The sequence below is a fragment of the Lactuca virosa genome, chromosome 1 (genome assembly GCF_052849685.1).
Source record: "Lactuca virosa cultivar CGN04683 chromosome 1, Lactuca_virosa_CGN04683_v6, whole genome shotgun sequence".
NCBI lineage: Eukaryota > Viridiplantae > Streptophyta > Magnoliopsida > Asterales > Asteraceae > Lactuca > Lactuca virosa.
Genome location: NC_136426.1, coordinates 260,028,954 through 260,045,398, shown reverse-complemented (window position 1 = coordinate 260,045,398; position 16,445 = coordinate 260,028,954). Strand labels below are relative to the sequence as shown.

The window sequence follows — 16,445 nt, the reverse complement described above, 5'->3', positions numbered from 1 at the left end:
AGGCCACACGAGCATACAAATAACAAGAACGAAAAAAAACGCACGTAAAATCTAAAAAAACGCAAACAGGAAACGAAACAGGGGGTGAAACACGAGGACTTCCCAAGGGGTCACCCATCCTAGTACAACTCTCGCCCAAGCACGCTTAACTGCGAAGTTCTGATGGGATCTGGTGCATTAGTGCTCGTATGATCGCACCCAAAATACTATCCATTCTTATTGCATTTTTGTCTTAAAAGACGCATAACCTTCTTTGTTTTCGTACGCGAGGCGTGGGACCCACTTGACCGATCGACTCCGTTCCAAAAATACGAAAACCATCAACCATGAACCGAAGGCCACCCGAGCATAGATATAGCAAGAAAGAAAAAAAAACAATAAAAACCGCACGTAAAATCTAAAAAAACGCAAACGGGCAACGAAAATGGGGGGTGCAACACGAGGACTTCCCAGGGGGTCACCAATCCTAGTACTACTCTCACCCAAGCACGCTTAACTGCAGAGTTCTGATGGGATCCGGTGCATTAGTGCTGGTATAATCGCACCCGAAATACTATTCACGCTTATTGCTTTTATGTCTTAAAAGACACAGAACCTCCTTTGTTTTCATACGCGAGGCGTGGGACCCACGTGACCGATCGACACCGTTCCAAAAATACGAAAACCATGAACAATGAACCGGAGGCCACCCGAGCATACAAATAGCAAGAAAGAAAAACAAAACAAAAAAAACTGCACGAAAAATCTAAAAAAATGCAAACGGGCAATGAAAAAGGGGGTGCAACACGAAGACTTCCCGGGGGTCACCCATCCTAATACTACTCTCGCCCAAGAACGTTTAACTGCAGAGTTCTAATGGGATCTGGCGCATTAGTGTTGGTATGATCGCACCCGAAATACTATCCATTCTTTATTGATTTTATGTCTTAAAAGATGCAGAACCTCCTTTGTTTTCGTACGCGAGCCGTGGGACCCACGTGACCGATCGACTCCATTCCAAAAATACGAAACCCATCAACCATGAACCGGAGGCCACCCGAGCATAGAAATAGCAAGAAAGAAAAAAAAACAAAAAAAACTGCACGTAAAATCTAAAAAAACGCAAACGGGAACCGAAAAAGGGGGGGTGGAACACGAGGAGTTTCCAGGGGATCACCCATCCTAGTACTACTCTCGCCCAAGCACGCTTAACTGCGAAGTTCTGATGGGATCCGGTGCATTAGTGCTGGTATGATCGCACCCGAAATACTATATATGCTTATTGCTTTTATGTCTTAAAATACGTCTTAAAATACGCAGAATCTCCTTTGTTTTCGTATGCGAGGCGTGGGACCCACGTGACCGATCGACTCCGTTCCAAAAATACGAAAACCATCAACTATGAACAGGAGGCCACCCGAGTATAGAAATAGCAAGAAAGAAAAAAAAAAAAAAAAAAAAAAAAAAAAAAAAAAAAAAAACCACGAAAAATCTAAAAAAACGCAAACGGGCAACGAAAAAGGGGTGCAACACAAGGACTTTCTAGGGGGTCACCCATCCTAATACTACTCTCGCCCAATCACGCTTAACTACAAAGTTCTGATGGGATCCGGTGCATTAGTGCTGGTATGATCGCACCGGAAATACTATCCATGTTTATTGCTTTTATGTCTTAAAAGACGCAGAACCTCTTTTGTTTTTGTAAGCGATGCGTGGGACCCATGTGACAGATCGGCTCCGTTCCAAAAATACGAAAACCATCAACCATGAACCAGAGCCCACCCGAGCATAGAAATAGCAAGAAAGAAAACAAACAAAAAAACGAACGTAAAAATCTAAAAAAACACAAACGGGCAACGAAAAAGGGGGGTGCAACACGAGGACTTCCCAAGGGGTCAGCCATCCTAGTACTACTCTTTCCCAAGCACGCTTAACTGCGGAGTTCTGATAGGATCCGATGCATTAGTGCTGGTATGATCGCACCCGAAATAATATGCATGCTTATTGCTTTTATGTCTTAAAAGACGCAGAACCTCCTTTGTTTTCGTACGCGAGACGTGGGACCCACGTGACCGATCGGCTCCGTTCAAAAAATACGAAAGCCATCAACCACGAACCGAAGGCCACCCGCGCATATAAATAGCAAGAAAGAAAAACAAAACAAAAAAATGCACGTAAAATCTAAAAAAACGCAAACGAGCAACGAAAAAGGGGGGTGCAACACAAGGACTTCCCAGGGGGTCACCCATCCTAATACTACTCTCGCCCAAGCATGATTAACTGCGGAGTTCTGATGGGATCCGGTGCATTATTGCTGGTAATATCCATGCTTATTGCTTTTATGTCTTAAAAGATGCAGAACCTCCTTTGTTTTTGTACGCGAGACGTGGGACCGACGTGACCGATCGGCTCCGTTCCAAAAATACGAAAACCATCAACCATGAACCGGAGGCCACCCGAGCATAGAAATAGCAAGAAAGAAAAAAAAACCGCACGTAAAATCTAAAAAAAACGCAAACGGGCAACGGAAAAGGGGTGTGCAACACGACAACTTCGCAGGGGGTCACCTATCCTAGTACTAATATCGCCCAAGCACGCATAACTGCGGAGTTCTAATGGGATCCGGTTCATTTGTGCTGGTATGATCGCACCCAAAGTACTATCCATGCTTATTGGTTTTATGTCTTAAAAGACGCAAAACCTCCTTTGTTTTCGTATGTGAGGCGTGGGACCCACGTGACCGTAGGCCACACGAGCATACAAATAACAAGAAAGAAAAAAAAACGCACGTAAAATCTAAAAAAACGCAAACAGGCAACGAAACAGGGGGTGAAACACGAGGACTTCCCAAGGGGTCACCCATCCTAGTACAACTCTCGCCCAAACACGCTTAACTGCGAAGTTCTGATGGGATCCGGTGCATTAGTGCTGGTATGATCGCACCCAAAATACTATCCATTCTTATTGCATTTTTGTCTTAAAAGACGCATAACCTCCTTTGTTTTCGTACGCGAGGCGTGGGACCCACTTGACCGATCGACTCCGTTCCAAAAATACGAAAACCATCAACCATGAACCGGAGGCCACACGAGCATAGAAATAGCAAGAAAGAAAAAAAACAAAAAAAAACCGCACGTAAAATCTAAAAAAACGCAAACGGGCAACGAAAATGGGGGGTGCAACACGAGGACTTCCCAGGGGGTCACCAATCCTAGTACTACTCTCGCCCAAGCACCCTTAACTGCGGAGTTCTGATGGGATCCGGTGCATTAGTGCTGGTATGATCGCACCCGAAATACTATTCATGCTTATTGCTTTTATGTCTTAAAAGACACAGAACCTCCTTTGTTTTCATATGCGAGGCGTGGGACCCACGTGACCGATCGACTCCGTTCCAAAAATACGAAAACCATGAACAATGAACCGGAGGCCACCCGAGCATACAAATAGCAAGAAAGAAAAACAAAACAAAAAAAACTGCACGTAAAATCTAAAAAAACGCAAACGGGCAATGAAAAAGGGGGTGCAACACGAAGACTTCCCGGGGGTCACCCATCCTAATACTACTCTCGCCCAAGAACGTTTAACTGCGGAGTTCTAATGGGATCCGACGCATTAGTGTTGGTATGATCGCACCCGAAATACTATCCATTCTTATTGCTTTTATGTCTTAAAAGATGCAGAACCTCCTTTGTTTTCGTACGCGAGCCGTGGGACCCACGTGACCGATCGACTCCATTCCAAAAATACGAAACCCATCAACCATGAACCGGAGGCCACCCGAGCATAGAAATAGCAAGAAAGAAAAAAAATTGCACGTAAAATCTAAAAAAACGCAAACGGGAACCGAAAAGGGGGGGAGGGGGTGGAACACAAGGACTTTCCAGGGGATCACCCATCCTAGTACGACTCTCGCCCAAGCACGCTTAACTGCGAAGTTCTGTTGGGATCCGGTGCATTAGTGCTGGTATGATCGCACCCGAAATACTATATATGCTTATTGCTTTTATGTCTTAAAATACGTCTTAAAATACGCAGAATCTCCTTTGTTTTCGTACGCGAGGCGTGAGACCCACGTGACCGATCGACTCCGTTCCAAAAATACGAAAACCATCAACTATGAACAGGAGGCCACCCGAGCATAGAAATAGCAAGAAAAAAAAAACGCACGTAAAATCTAAAGAAACGCAAACGGGCAACGAAAAAAGGGGTGCAACACGAGGACTTTCGAGGGGGTCACCCATCCTAATACTACTCTCGCCCAAGCACTCTTAACTACAAAGTTCTGATGGGATCCGGTGCATTAGTGCTGGTATGATCGCACCGGAAATACTATCCATGTTTATTGCTTTTATGTCTTAAAAGACGCAGAACCTCCTTTGTTTTTGTAAGCGATGCGTGGGACCCATGTGACCGATCGGCTCCGTTCCAAAAATACGAAAACCATCAACCACGAACCAGAGCCCACCCGAGCATAGAAATAGCAAGAAAGAAAACAAACAAAAAAACCGAACGTAAAAATCTAAAAAAACACAAACGGGCAACGAAAAAGGGGGGTGCAACACGAGGACTTCCCAAGGGGTCAGCCATCCTAGTACTACTCTTTCCCAAGCACGCTTAACTGCGGAGTTCTGATAGGATCCGATGCATTAGTGCTGGTATGATTGCACCCGAAATAATATCCATTCTTATTGCTTTTATGTCTTAAAAGACGCAGAACCTCCTTTGTTTTCGTACGCGAGACGTGGGATCCACGTGACCGATCGGCTCCGTTCCAAAAATACGAGGACTTCCCAAGGGGTCACCCATCCTAGTACAACTCTCGCCCAAGCACGCTTAACTGCGAAGTTCTGATGGGATCCGGTGCATTAGTGCTGGTATGATCGCACCCAAAATACTATCCATTCTTATTGCATTTTTGTCTTAAAAGACGCATAACCTCCTTTGTTTTCGTACGCGAGGCGTGGGACCCACTTGACCGATCGACTCCGTTCCAAAAATACGAAAACCATCAACCATGAACCGGAGGCCACCCGAGCATAGAAATAGCAAGAAAGAAAAAAAACAAAAAAAACCGCACGTAAAATCTAAAAAAACGCAAACGGGCAAAGAAAATGGGGGGTGCAACACGAGGACTTCCCAGGGGGTCACCAATCCTAGTACTACTTTCGCCCAAGCACGCTTAACTGCGAAGTTCTGATGGGATCCGGTGCATTAGTGCTGGTATGATCGCACCCGAAATACTATTCATGCTTATTGCTTTTATGTCTTAAAAGACACAGAACCTCCTTTGTTTTCATATGCGAGGCGTGGGACCCACGTGACCGATCGACTCCGTTCCAAAAATACGAAAACCATGAACAATGAACCGGAGGCCACCCGAGCATACAAATAGCAAGAAAGAAAAACAAAACAAAAAAAACTGCATGTAAAATCTAAAAAAACGCAAACGGGCAATGAAAAAGGGGGTGCAACACGAAGACTTCCCGGGGGTCACCCATCCTAGTACTACTCTCGCCCAAGAACGTTTAACTGCGGAGTTCTAATGGGATCCGACGCATTAGTGTTGGTATGATCGCACCCGAAATACTATCCATTCTTATTGCTTTTATGTCTTAAAAGATGCAGAACCTCTTTTGTTTTCGTACGCGAGCCATGGGACCCACGTGACCGAACGACTCCATTCCAAAAATACGAAACCCATCAACCATGAACCGGAGGCCACCCGAGCATAGAAATAGCAAGAAAGAAAAAAAAAACTGCACGTAAAATAAAAAAAAACGCAAACGGGAACCGAAAAAGGGGGGTGGAACACAAGGACTTTCCAGGGGATCACCCATCCTAGTACTACTCTCGCCCAAGCACGCTTAACTGCGAAGTTCTGATGGGATCCGGTGCATTAGTGCTGGTATGATCGCATCCGAAATACTATATATGCTTATTGCTTTTATGTCTTAAAATACGCAGAATCTCCTTTGTTTTCATACGCGAGGCGTGGGACCCACGTGACCGATCGACTCTGTTCCAAAAATACGAAAACCATCAACTATGAACAGGAGGCCACCCGAGCATAGAAATAGCAAGAAAAAAAACGCACGTAAAATCTAAAGAAACGCAAACGGGCAACGAAAAAAGGGGTGCAACACGAGGACTTTCCAGGGGTCACCCATCCTAATACTACTCTCGCCCAAGCACGCTTAACTACAAAGTTCTAATGGGATCCGGTGCATTAGTGCTGGTATGATCGCACCGGAAATACTATCAATGTTTATTGCTTTTATGTCTTAAAAGACGCAGAACCTCCTTTGTTTTTGTAAGCGATGCGTGGGACCCATGTGACCGATCGGCTCCGTTCCAAAAATACGAAAACCATCAACCATGAACCAGAGCCGACCCGAGCATAGAAATAGCAAGAAAGAAAACAAACAAAAAAACCGAACGTAAAAATCTAAAAAAACACAAACGGGCAACGAAAAAGGGGGGTGCAACACGAGGACTTCCCAAGGGGTCAGCCATCCTAGTACTACTCTTTCCCAAGCACGCTTAACTGCAGAGTTCTGATAGGATCCGATGCATTAGTGCTGGTATGATCGCACCCGAAATAATATCCATGCTTATTGCTTTTATGTCTTAAAAGACGCAGAACCTCCTTTGTTTTCGTACGCGAGACGTGGGACCCACGTGACCGATCGGCTCCGTTCCAAAAATACGAAAGCCATCAATCACGAACCGAAGGCCACCCGAGTATATAAATAGCAAGAAAGAAAAACAAAACAAAAAAAAACTGCACGTAAAATCTAAAAAAATCGCAAACGAGCAACGAAAAAGGGGGGTGCAACACAAGGACTTCCTAGGGGGTCACCCATCCTAATACTACTCTCGCCCAAGCATGACTAACTGCGGAGTTCTGATGGGATCCGGTGCATTATTTGTTGGTAATATCCATGCTTATTGCTTTTATGTCTTAAAAGATGTAGAACCTCCTTTGTTTTCGTACGCGAGGCATGGGACCCACGTGACCGATCGACTCCTTTCCAATAATTCGAAAACCAACAACCATGAACCGGAGGCCACCCGAGTATAGAAATAGCAAGAAAGAAAAAAAAACAAAAAAAAAACGCACGTAAAATCTAAAAAACGCAAACGGGCAACGAAAATGGGGGGTGCAACACGAGGACTTCCCAGGGGGTCACCAATCCTAGTACTACTTTCGCCCAAGCACGCTTAACTGCGAAGTTCTGATGGGATCCGGTGCATTAGTGCTGGTATGATCGCACCCGAAATACTATTCATGCTTATTGCTTTTATGTCTTAAAAGACACAGAACCTCCTTTGTTTTCATATGCGAGGCGTGGGACCCACGTGACCGATCGACTCCGTTCCAAAAATACGAAAACCATGAACAATGAACCGGAGGCCACCCGAGCATACAAATAGCAAGAAAGAAAAACAAAACAAAAAAAACTGCATGTAAAATCTAAAAAAACGCAAACGGGCAATGAAAAAGGGGGTGCAACACGAAGACTTCCCGAGGGTCACCCATCCTAATACTACTCTCGCCCAAGAACGTTTAACTGCGGAGTTCTAATGGGATCCGACGCATTAGTGTTGGTATGATCGCACCCGAAATACTATCCATTCTTATTGCTTTTATGTCTTAAAAGATGCAGAACCTCTTTTGTTTTCGTACGCGAGCCGTGGGACCCACGTGACCGAACGACTCCATTCCAAAAATACGAAACCCATCAACCATGAAACGGAGGCCACCCGAGCATAGAAATTGCAAGAAAGAAAAAAAAAACTGCACGTAAAATAAAAAAAAACGCAAACGGGAACCGAAAAAGGGGGGTGGAACACAAGGACTTTCCAGGGGATCACCCATCCTAGTACTACTCTCGCCCAAGCACGCTTAACTGCGAAGTTCTGATGGGATCCGGTGCATTAGTGCTGGTATGATCGCACCCGAAATACTATATATGCTTATTGCTTTTATGTCTTAAAATACGCAGAATCTCCTTTGTTTTCATACGCGAGGCGTGGGACCCACGTGACCGATCGACTCCGTTCCAAAAATACATAAACCATCAACTATGAACAGGAGGCCACCCGAGCATAGAAATAGCAAGAAAAAAAAAACGCACGTAAAATCTAAAGAAACGCAAACGGGCAACGAAAAAAAGGGTGCAACACGAGGACTTTCCGGGGGTCACCCATCCTAATACTACTCTCGCCCAAGCACACTTAACTACAAAGTTCTGATGGGATCCGGTGCATTAGTGCTGGTATGATAGCACCGGAAATACTATCAATGTTTATTGCTTTTATGTCTTAAAAGACGCAGAACCTCCTTTGTTTTTGTAAGCGATGCGTGGGACCCATGTGACCGATCGGCTCCGTTCCAAAAATACGAAAACCATCAACCATGAACCAGAGCCGACCCGAGCATAGAAATAGCAAGAAAGAAAACAAACAAAAAAACCGAACGTAAAAATCTAAAAAAACACAAACGGGCAACGAAAAAGGGGGGTGCAACACGAGGACTTCCCAAGGGGTCAGCCATCCTAGTACTACTCTTTCCCAAGCACGCTTAACTGCGGAGTTCTGATAGGATCCGATGCATTAGTGCTGGTATGATCGCACCCGAAATAATATCCATGCTTATTGCTTTTATGTCTTAAAAGACGCAGAACCTCCTTTGTTTTCGTACGTGAGACGTGGGACCCACGTGACCGATCGGCTCCGTTCCAAAAATACGAAAGCCATCAATCACGAACCGAAGGCCACCCGAGTATATAAATAGCAAGAAAGAAAAACAAAACAAAAAAAAACTGCACGTAAAATCTAAAAAAAACGCAAACGAGCAACGAAAAAGGGGGGTGCAACACAAGGACTTCCTAGGGGGTCACCCATCCTAATGCTACTCTCGCCCAAGCATGACTAACTACGGAGTTCTGATGGGATCCGGTGCATTATTGCTGGTAATATCCATGCTTATTGCTTTTATGTCTTAAAAGATGTAGAACCTCCTTTGTTTTCGTACGCGAGGCATGGGACCCACGTGACCGATCGGCTCCTTTCCGAAAATTCGAAAACCAACAACCATGAACCGGAGGCCACCCGAGTATAGAAATAGCAAGAAAGAAAAAAAAACAAAAAAAAAACGCACGTAAAATCTAAAAAACGCAAACGGGCAATGAAAAAGGGAGTGCAATACGAGGACTTCCATGGGGTCACCCATCCAGGTACTACTCTCGCCCAAGCACGCTTAACTGTGGAGTTCTGATGGAATCCGGTACATTAGTGTTGAGATGATCGCACCCAAAATACTATCCATGCTTATTGCATTTATGTCTTACAAGACGCAGAACCTCCTTTTTTTCGTACGTGAGGCGTGGGACCCACGTAACCGATCAACGTCGATCCAAAAATACGAAAACTATCAACCATGAACCGGAGGCCACACGAGCAAAGAAATAGCATGAAAGAAAAAAAATCGCACGTAAAATCTAAAAAAACCAAATGGGTAACGCAAAGGGGGGGGGGGAAGGGTGCAACACGAGGACTTCCCAGGGGGTGCAACACAAGGACTTCCCAAGGGGTCACCCATCCTAATACTACTCTCGCCCAAGCATGATTAACTGCGGAGTTCTGATGGGATCCGATGCATTATTGCTGGTAATCTCCATGCTTATTGCTTTTATGTCTTAAAAGATGCAGAACATCCTTTGTTTTCGTACACGAGGCGTGGGACCCACGTGACCGATCGGCTCCGTTCCAAAAATACGAAAACCAACAACCATGAACCGGAGGCCACCCGAGTATAGAAATAGCAAGAAAGAAAAAAAACAAAAAAAAACACACGTAAAATCTAAAAAACGCAAACGGGCAACGAGAAAGGGGGTGCAATACGAGGACTTCCATGGGGTCACCCATCCAGGTACTACTCTCGCCCAAGCACGCTTAACTGTGGAGTTCTGATGGAATCCGGTACATTAGTGTTGAGATGATCGCACCCGAAATACTATCCATGCTTATTGCATTTATGTCTTACAAGACGCAGAACCTCCTTTTTTCGTACGTGAGGCGTGCGACCCACGTAACCGATCGACGTCGATCCAAAAATACGATAACTATCAACCATGAACCGGAGGCCACACGAGCAAAGAAATAGCATGAAAGAAAAAAAAACCGCACGTAAAATCTAAAAAAACCAAACGGGTAACGAAAAGGGGGGGGGGGGGGAGGGTGCAACACGACTACTTCCCAGGGGGTCACCTATCCTAGTACTACTCTCGCCCAAGCACGCTTAACTGCGGAGTTCTGATGGGATTCGGTGCATTAGTGATAGTATAATCGCACCCGAAATACTATCCATGCTTATTGCTTTTATGTCTTACAAGACGCAGACCCTTTTTTGTTTTCTTACGTGAGGCGTGGGTCCTACGTGACCGATCGACACTGTTCCAAAAATACGAAAACCATCAACCATGAAATGGAGGCCACCCGAGCATAGAAATAGGAAGAAAGAAAAAAAACCGCACGTAAAATCTAAAAAAACGCAAACGGGCAACGAAAAAAGGGGTGCAACACGAGGACTTCCCATGGGGTCACCCATCCAAGTACTACTCTCGCCCAAGCACGCTTAACTGTGGAGTTCTGATGGCATCCGGTGCATTAGTGCTAGTATGATCACACCCGAAATACTATCCATGCTTATTGCTTTTATCTCTTACAAGACGCAAAACCTCCTTTGTTTTCGTACCCGAGGCGTGTGATTCACGTGACCGATCGGCTCCGTTCCAAAAATACGAAAACCATCAACCATGAAATGGAGGCCACCCGAGCATAGAAATAGCAAGAAAGAAAAAAAACAAAAAAAAACCGCAAGTTAGATCTACAAAACCGCAAACGGGCAATAAAAAAAGGGGGTGGGGTGCAACACAAGGACTTCCCAAGGGGTCACCCATCTTAGTACTACTCTCGCCCAAGCACGCTTAACTGCAGAGTTCTGTTGGGATCCGGTGCATTAGTGTTGGTATGATTGCACCCGAAATACTATCCATTCTTATTGCTTTTATGTTTTACAAGACGCAGAACCTCCTTTGTTTCCGTTATATATATATATATATATATATATATATATATATATATATATATATATATATATATATATATATATATATATATATATATATATATATATATATATATATATATATATATATATATATATATCCTATTATAATAAAAGAATAGTTTTATTCTCCTTTTGACATGTGTCATCTTATTAGACCTCTTAATTAATTCATATTTTATTCTTCTTTTGCCATGTATCACCATATTATGTCTCCTAATTAATTTTTGCCACTTGTCAACCTATTGGTTATTCATTTTAAATTTTAAATTTCTCACTCTATCTACATTAAATTAATAGCATTAAAATAAAAATTAAAATAAAATTTATACAAATTATAAAGTGATATAGTTTAATATATTTATTTAAATCAATGATTATAATTTTATATAACTAAAAAAATCTCTTAATTAATAATTTATTTAAAATAATTGATTAATAATTTTGAATTTTTTGTATAAAAGTTTTATTAATTTTTTAAACTGTGGTTCCCACGGGTTATAAACTAGTATATATATATATATATATATATATATATATATATATATATAATGAAGTAATTAATTTTGAAGCCTAACGTACTTTAGATTTTCACTTTTGATAATGTACTTTAATGTAGGGTTTAAGGCTTTGTTTGTTATTTTGACTCAATTCAATATAGCTACTTTTAAGAAAACATTTTTCAGGGCTTGAAGTCATTGAGTGATGATTTATTGGGTTAAGTTGCCAAATTAATCCAATAAGTGAAAGCTGGGAAATTATAAAAAATGCCTAATCTGTCCCTGTATTGTAAACATCGTAGAAAAATCACGAGACATTATTTTGGTTCTAGACCAGTGCCCAAAGTTTTGTATTTGAGTTTACTCCATTTCATTAGTTTTGGCAGAAAGCCAGGAATGCCTCTAACTAGGGTGAAAACGACCATTTACACAGAGTGGTCCGGAATAAACTGCTATGCGATGCAGTTTTGTAAAATTCTTCATAAATCATAGAAAAATATTATGGGGGTGTGCGACTACTAGTTTTAAAGCTAAAAACTCAATCCATCTACATGTGATACAATTTTGAAAACTATGGAGTTTAAGGTTGGAAAATAGGTCCCGAACAGACGCTAATTTGTATGTAGAAAGATGAAAGTTAACCCTGGAGTCTATTTGCATGATTAGGGAAAATGATTAACTAAAAAAACTCAAATCATTATTAGTAGGAAGTATGAAGGGAAAGCAGGTATGAGTGAGTCACTGGTTGCTTTGGAGGTTACTTTACTTTTGGAGGCGAGTTCCTCACTACACTATGTTGTGTTATAATTTCCTTACGATAGCTCGTGTGTACTATGTATGTATTTTTTATGCGGGTAGTACTAGGCTTGGTAGAGTCTATTGGTTTGCCTCACGTATTGAGGATATGCATGGTAGGACTCGGCACATCCAAGTAGGGATCGTGCGTAGCCAATGTGTCCTAAGGGCACGATGAACCGAGCAAGAGGGAGAGTTACCCATCCAAGGCAACAGTCTAAGAACCGCGCAGAACTTGGTATGGTAGGGAGGACTTGAGAAAGTTACTGAAGGTTCCTAAAAACTCTAGTCTTTTAAGATGACGCATGCAAGGAAGAGAAAAAGAAGACAACTCCTAGATATAGATGATTCGATTCAAGAATTGTTTTCCATTGCCGCCTATAATGTATTCAAGAAAGTCGCAGGTTTGTTCAGCTTTAGCGGGTACTGGTTGTTCAAGTAAGTGTTTCTTAGGTGTTTTGAGTCATCAACATCGATTCACGTATTAGGTGGTAGGATAGTCTCTGGCTTAGGATCATGGTGAGGTCCCATTGCTTGTTCTTGTTTGATGAAGGCTTGGAGATTTCAGGCATGGTCTGAAGACTAGATAGATCTAGGTTCCTAGGGTTTGATGTTTCATTTTGTTCTTGGCCACTACTGTTATAGGGTGTGGGATGATGGTTGGGTTCCTTCAGGTTAATGGGATGATGGTTTTATACATATAGGCCATTGAGGTGTTGGTTGTGAGCCAGACAGGCCTGTTTGGGATGATAACAAGATCGACGAGTTGCCGTGAACGGAAGGAAAAGAAATAAGAAACTTACAAGTCTGTAGGAAGATGGTTACATGTCTATAGACCTACACTGGTGGGTTACGAGATTACCATTAGTAGGTATTGTATGCGTGTTTATACTAGTCAGTCTGATTGTTCGGTAACTTATTGATGAGGGTACCATAGTGCATGGTTTGGTGCAAGGTATGAGACCTTGTGTGAGAAGAGGAACAATGTAAGAGTGTGAGTGAGGCATATCAAGGGAATATCGCTAGCTAGTATATATTATATGCCTCGTTCATATAGTAAGAAAGTTGATTGTCAAGAAGACAGCTAAAGTGATAGAGTTGTATGGATGTGTGTCAAAACATTTATCCATGTCGAAATGTTGAGGAAGTTATTATCAAGATATAACTTCATTTGAGAGTGGTGGAGTTCCTTATTACGGTATTAGTCAGTTTTATGCCTGAAGGAGTAGGAATGATGATCAGTTTTTGTAACACCAGTCAAATTTAGGTCAAAAATAAATTGTTCAATAATCTTAGTTGGGATGAACAAAGTGGTAGAGATTGTAACAAGGTTTAGAAAAATATAAAGAACACTGAAATCCGAGTTATAACGAAGAAGTTATGACCAATCGAAGATCCGCGACAAAATCGGCAAAACACTATTCAGTATAAAATGTGAATTTTCGATAAAAGGCTTTTTATCCATAACAATCTAAATGAAAGTTGTAGAATACGTTAAACCGAGAACTTTCATAAAAAGAACGTCAAAATCTGACTTCGTATGAGGAAGTTATGATTTTTCTAAGTTTCGGTTTAGCAGTAGACAACTAAAAATTCGAGATAAAAATTGATCGATATTTAGTCGACACAACTTAAACGAGAATCAAAGGTCTCGTCAAAAGTAGTACAACGGTAAAAAGACAGACGAAAACGAACGTCGGATGAAGAAGTTATGAATTTTTAACGGATTTTCCTGTCCCGGTCTGTTAAAAATAATAATATTAAAAATAAATTCAAAATTAGCCGACGAAGTCTAAACGAAAGTCGTAGAGTATAATTTTACCTACGCGTTCATATAAAGAACGTCGAAAACAGAGCTCGTATGCGAAAGTTATGAATTTCGCAAGTTTCAGGCACAAAAATCGAAAAATATTGAAAACCGGGAAATTTCGCATGGTCACCATTCGGCCACGTCACGTCGCATGCAAGGCTTCCCCGTGTCCGCCCCGTGTCGTCTTCTGATTTGACCGAAGGCGAGGTCCAAGCAAAATCCGACGCGTGTTGCCTCCTCCTCGCATCCGAAGCGTGGTCCACTCCGGTTCCGACGTGTGGCTTCGCGGTGACATCTTCCGAGCTCGGACACGTGCACCCCTCGCCTGCGAGACGCGTGTCCTGCTGACTCTTCCCTTCGGCCGAACCCTCGCAGGGTATAAAAGGAGGTGCGATATCCTCCGGTTCCTTCACCATTTTTACACCAAATTTCACCCTTTTTCACATTTTTCATCCCTTTAAACTTTCTTACAACCCCCCAAAGCCCCGGTATTATATCTAAAACCCGAAGCAAGCCCCGCGTAAAGCCCAGTTTTTAATAAAAAACTCGCGGTTTCTTCGAGAAAGATCATCTATAGAAACGAAATGATGCCCAAATCACCACTTATCAAGTGAGTTCATACCCCTATAATCTACCTTTTTAATGGTTTTAAATGCTTTTTAGGGGGGAATACAAGTTAAACACAATATAAATTGTGTTAATAATTGTATGTGATAATAATCACACAAATGATTTCCTTATGCTTTTAAGGATTACCAAATATTTCCAAAATGACTAAAAGTCATGTAAAATCTTTAAAGTCATGTATACTCTTTTCAAAATCACATAGACCCTTTTTTTTAAAATATCGATAAACTCTTTTAAATATGTTTGTAACTCTATAAGTATATAAATAAGACTTAAAGGAGTTTATCAAGAAAAAGATACGTATAATACTTTTAGTATATACATATAATACTTTTAGTATATGGATAATATATTAAAGAAGTAATAATACATCATACCGGGTTTGCATTAACAGGGGTACAAATACAAAGTACAGGGTTAGCAATCACAGGGTAATAATACATCATACCGGGTTTGCATTAACAGGGGTACAAATACAACGTACCATGGTTAGCAATCACGGGGTAATAATACATCATACCGGGTTTGCATTAACAGGGGTACAAATACAACGTACCAGGGTTAGCAATCACGGGGTAATAATACATCATAGTGGGTTTATGGGTAAAAATACAACGTACCAGAGTTAGCAATCACGGGGTAATAATACATCATACCGGGTTTGCATTAACAGGGGTACAAATACAACGTACCAGGGTTAACAATCACGGGGTAATAATACAAACTAATTTATGAAAACAACAAGAAATCTATTTTCTAGATAAGTATACGAGATCTAAATTACTTTGTCAAGAAAAGGTTATAATTCAATCTTTACTCAAACTAAAATGTGATGGTACTTTTTTTGGACATAGCAATACTTGCTATGTTATATCCTTGTAACCAGAATCTCCTGGGGGGAGAGCGGGCATTGTGTGTATAGATCTATACGGGATCGACAATCCACATCCCGACTGCTAGCTACAGTCAGACAGACCAGCCATGGGGTGACTAATGTCACATATTCATATTCGACACCAGTAGGTCGTCATGTTCATTCTAGTCCAGCATGGTTACAACTTTATCACATTTTAAAACCCTAATTAACCAAGTTAATATTAGGGTAGTTATTCAGAAACGATTTTATGGGGATTTAAAACTACTAATCAGAAACGGTTTTTATGGGGATTTAAAACTACTAATCAGAAACGGTTTTATGGGGATTTAAAACTACTATTCGGAAACAGTTTTATGGGGATTTAAAACTACTTATCAGAACGGTTTTATGGGGATTTAAAACTACTTATTAGATGGAATTAATCATTCACTCTCTCTAAACTAGTATAACATAAAGGACCTTTAGTGGCTAATTTTATAATTCCTTAGTTTATACATCAGAGTTATATATAAGTAATATCTGATTCACAGTGAAATGTGTGACCTCCGCCTTACTTCTTGTTCCTTGTTTGGTTGTGGGCTGAGGGCAGATTCACCCATTTAACTGTCCATTCGATATTAGGTTATATATATCTAGTATAAACTAAGTAATTGCAGAGGAAACTATTGAGGTTATCATTTTATCACATCAGGAAATATAGTATTTTCTGGAGGAACCAGCAAA

The 16,445-nt window shown here is 41.6% G+C and overlaps 28 non-coding genes and 4 pseudogenes across 28 annotated transcripts; all 32 read right to left on the bottom strand.

Moving 5' to 3' along the window:
• Positions 1 to 81: 81 nt before the first annotated feature.
• LOC145150868 (5S ribosomal RNA) lies at positions 82 to 200 on the bottom strand. The gene has a single exon (XR_013731679.1). It is a non-coding gene; the product is annotated as a 5S ribosomal RNA (ribosomal RNA).
• A 228-nt stretch (positions 201 to 428) lies between these two features.
• LOC145149671 (5S ribosomal RNA) lies at positions 429 to 547 on the bottom strand. The gene has a single exon (XR_013730522.1). It is a non-coding gene; the product is annotated as a 5S ribosomal RNA (ribosomal RNA).
• Positions 548 to 775: 228 nt separating this feature from the next.
• Positions 776 to 893, bottom strand: LOC145151205 (5S ribosomal RNA). The gene has a single exon (XR_013731973.1). It is a non-coding gene; the product is annotated as a 5S ribosomal RNA (ribosomal RNA).
• A 230-nt stretch (positions 894 to 1,123) lies between these two features.
• Positions 1,124 to 1,242, bottom strand: LOC145150484 (5S ribosomal RNA). The gene has a single exon (XR_013731307.1). It is a non-coding gene; the product is annotated as a 5S ribosomal RNA (ribosomal RNA).
• Positions 1,243 to 1,500: 258 nt separating this feature from the next.
• Positions 1,501 to 1,619, bottom strand: LOC145151030 (5S ribosomal RNA). The gene has a single exon (XR_013731828.1). It is a non-coding gene; the product is annotated as a 5S ribosomal RNA (ribosomal RNA).
• A 226-nt stretch (positions 1,620 to 1,845) lies between these two features.
• Positions 1,846 to 1,964, bottom strand: LOC145150983 (5S ribosomal RNA). Its single transcript, XR_013731784.1, has one exon. It is a non-coding gene; the product is annotated as a 5S ribosomal RNA (ribosomal RNA).
• A 227-nt stretch (positions 1,965 to 2,191) lies between these two features.
• LOC145151437 (5S ribosomal RNA) lies at positions 2,192 to 2,309 on the bottom strand (annotated as a pseudogene).
• Positions 2,310 to 2,513: 204 nt separating this feature from the next.
• LOC145151239 (5S ribosomal RNA) lies at positions 2,514 to 2,632 on the bottom strand. Its single transcript, XR_013732001.1, has one exon. It is a non-coding gene; the product is annotated as a 5S ribosomal RNA (ribosomal RNA).
• Positions 2,633 to 2,805: 173 nt separating this feature from the next.
• Positions 2,806 to 2,924, bottom strand: LOC145149911 (5S ribosomal RNA). Its single transcript, XR_013730749.1, has one exon. It is a non-coding gene; the product is annotated as a 5S ribosomal RNA (ribosomal RNA).
• A 228-nt stretch (positions 2,925 to 3,152) lies between these two features.
• On the bottom strand, positions 3,153 to 3,271 carry LOC145145760 (5S ribosomal RNA). Its single transcript, XR_013726718.1, has one exon. It is a non-coding gene; the product is annotated as a 5S ribosomal RNA (ribosomal RNA).
• Positions 3,272 to 3,499: 228 nt separating this feature from the next.
• On the bottom strand, positions 3,500 to 3,617 carry LOC145151279 (5S ribosomal RNA). Its single transcript, XR_013732035.1, has one exon. It is a non-coding gene; the product is annotated as a 5S ribosomal RNA (ribosomal RNA).
• A 224-nt stretch (positions 3,618 to 3,841) lies between these two features.
• Positions 3,842 to 3,960, bottom strand: LOC145151209 (5S ribosomal RNA). The gene has a single exon (XR_013731977.1). It is a non-coding gene; the product is annotated as a 5S ribosomal RNA (ribosomal RNA).
• Positions 3,961 to 4,186: 226 nt separating this feature from the next.
• Positions 4,187 to 4,305, bottom strand: LOC145149890 (5S ribosomal RNA). The gene has a single exon (XR_013730729.1). It is a non-coding gene; the product is annotated as a 5S ribosomal RNA (ribosomal RNA).
• Positions 4,306 to 4,532: 227 nt separating this feature from the next.
• Positions 4,533 to 4,651, bottom strand: LOC145151009 (5S ribosomal RNA). The gene has a single exon (XR_013731807.1). It is a non-coding gene; the product is annotated as a 5S ribosomal RNA (ribosomal RNA).
• Positions 4,652 to 4,751: 100 nt separating this feature from the next.
• Positions 4,752 to 4,867, bottom strand: LOC145151283 (5S ribosomal RNA). The gene has a single exon (XR_013732038.1). It is a non-coding gene; the product is annotated as a 5S ribosomal RNA (ribosomal RNA).
• A 230-nt stretch (positions 4,868 to 5,097) lies between these two features.
• LOC145149501 (5S ribosomal RNA) lies at positions 5,098 to 5,216 on the bottom strand. Its single transcript, XR_013730367.1, has one exon. It is a non-coding gene; the product is annotated as a 5S ribosomal RNA (ribosomal RNA).
• A 228-nt stretch (positions 5,217 to 5,444) lies between these two features.
• Positions 5,445 to 5,562, bottom strand: LOC145151241 (5S ribosomal RNA). Its single transcript, XR_013732002.1, has one exon. It is a non-coding gene; the product is annotated as a 5S ribosomal RNA (ribosomal RNA).
• Positions 5,563 to 5,782: 220 nt separating this feature from the next.
• Positions 5,783 to 5,901, bottom strand: LOC145150944 (5S ribosomal RNA). Its single transcript, XR_013731748.1, has one exon. It is a non-coding gene; the product is annotated as a 5S ribosomal RNA (ribosomal RNA).
• Positions 5,902 to 6,113: 212 nt separating this feature from the next.
• Positions 6,114 to 6,231, bottom strand: LOC145150584 (5S ribosomal RNA). Its single transcript, XR_013731399.1, has one exon. It is a non-coding gene; the product is annotated as a 5S ribosomal RNA (ribosomal RNA).
• A 227-nt stretch (positions 6,232 to 6,458) lies between these two features.
• Positions 6,459 to 6,577, bottom strand: LOC145151181 (5S ribosomal RNA). The gene has a single exon (XR_013731949.1). It is a non-coding gene; the product is annotated as a 5S ribosomal RNA (ribosomal RNA).
• Positions 6,578 to 7,139: 562 nt separating this feature from the next.
• LOC145149500 (5S ribosomal RNA) lies at positions 7,140 to 7,258 on the bottom strand. The gene has a single exon (XR_013730366.1). It is a non-coding gene; the product is annotated as a 5S ribosomal RNA (ribosomal RNA).
• A 228-nt stretch (positions 7,259 to 7,486) lies between these two features.
• Positions 7,487 to 7,604, bottom strand: LOC145151294 (5S ribosomal RNA; annotated as a pseudogene).
• A 220-nt stretch (positions 7,605 to 7,824) lies between these two features.
• LOC145150594 (5S ribosomal RNA) lies at positions 7,825 to 7,943 on the bottom strand. Its single transcript, XR_013731408.1, has one exon. It is a non-coding gene; the product is annotated as a 5S ribosomal RNA (ribosomal RNA).
• A 214-nt stretch (positions 7,944 to 8,157) lies between these two features.
• Positions 8,158 to 8,275, bottom strand: LOC145151113 (5S ribosomal RNA). The gene has a single exon (XR_013731904.1). It is a non-coding gene; the product is annotated as a 5S ribosomal RNA (ribosomal RNA).
• A 227-nt stretch (positions 8,276 to 8,502) lies between these two features.
• On the bottom strand, positions 8,503 to 8,621 carry LOC145150982 (5S ribosomal RNA). The gene has a single exon (XR_013731783.1). It is a non-coding gene; the product is annotated as a 5S ribosomal RNA (ribosomal RNA).
• Positions 8,622 to 8,852: 231 nt separating this feature from the next.
• Positions 8,853 to 8,970, bottom strand: LOC145151493 (5S ribosomal RNA; annotated as a pseudogene).
• A 211-nt stretch (positions 8,971 to 9,181) lies between these two features.
• LOC145151289 (5S ribosomal RNA) lies at positions 9,182 to 9,299 on the bottom strand. The gene has a single exon (XR_013732046.1). It is a non-coding gene; the product is annotated as a 5S ribosomal RNA (ribosomal RNA).
• A 250-nt stretch (positions 9,300 to 9,549) lies between these two features.
• LOC145151469 (5S ribosomal RNA) lies at positions 9,550 to 9,667 on the bottom strand (annotated as a pseudogene).
• A 209-nt stretch (positions 9,668 to 9,876) lies between these two features.
• LOC145151275 (5S ribosomal RNA) lies at positions 9,877 to 9,994 on the bottom strand. Its single transcript, XR_013732032.1, has one exon. It is a non-coding gene; the product is annotated as a 5S ribosomal RNA (ribosomal RNA).
• Positions 9,995 to 10,221: 227 nt separating this feature from the next.
• Positions 10,222 to 10,340, bottom strand: LOC145151246 (5S ribosomal RNA). The gene has a single exon (XR_013732007.1). It is a non-coding gene; the product is annotated as a 5S ribosomal RNA (ribosomal RNA).
• Positions 10,341 to 10,557: 217 nt separating this feature from the next.
• On the bottom strand, positions 10,558 to 10,676 carry LOC145150197 (5S ribosomal RNA). The gene has a single exon (XR_013731021.1). It is a non-coding gene; the product is annotated as a 5S ribosomal RNA (ribosomal RNA).
• Positions 10,677 to 10,909: 233 nt separating this feature from the next.
• Positions 10,910 to 11,028, bottom strand: LOC145149996 (5S ribosomal RNA). The gene has a single exon (XR_013730828.1). It is a non-coding gene; the product is annotated as a 5S ribosomal RNA (ribosomal RNA).
• Between the last annotated feature and the right edge of the window lie 5,417 nt (positions 11,029 to 16,445).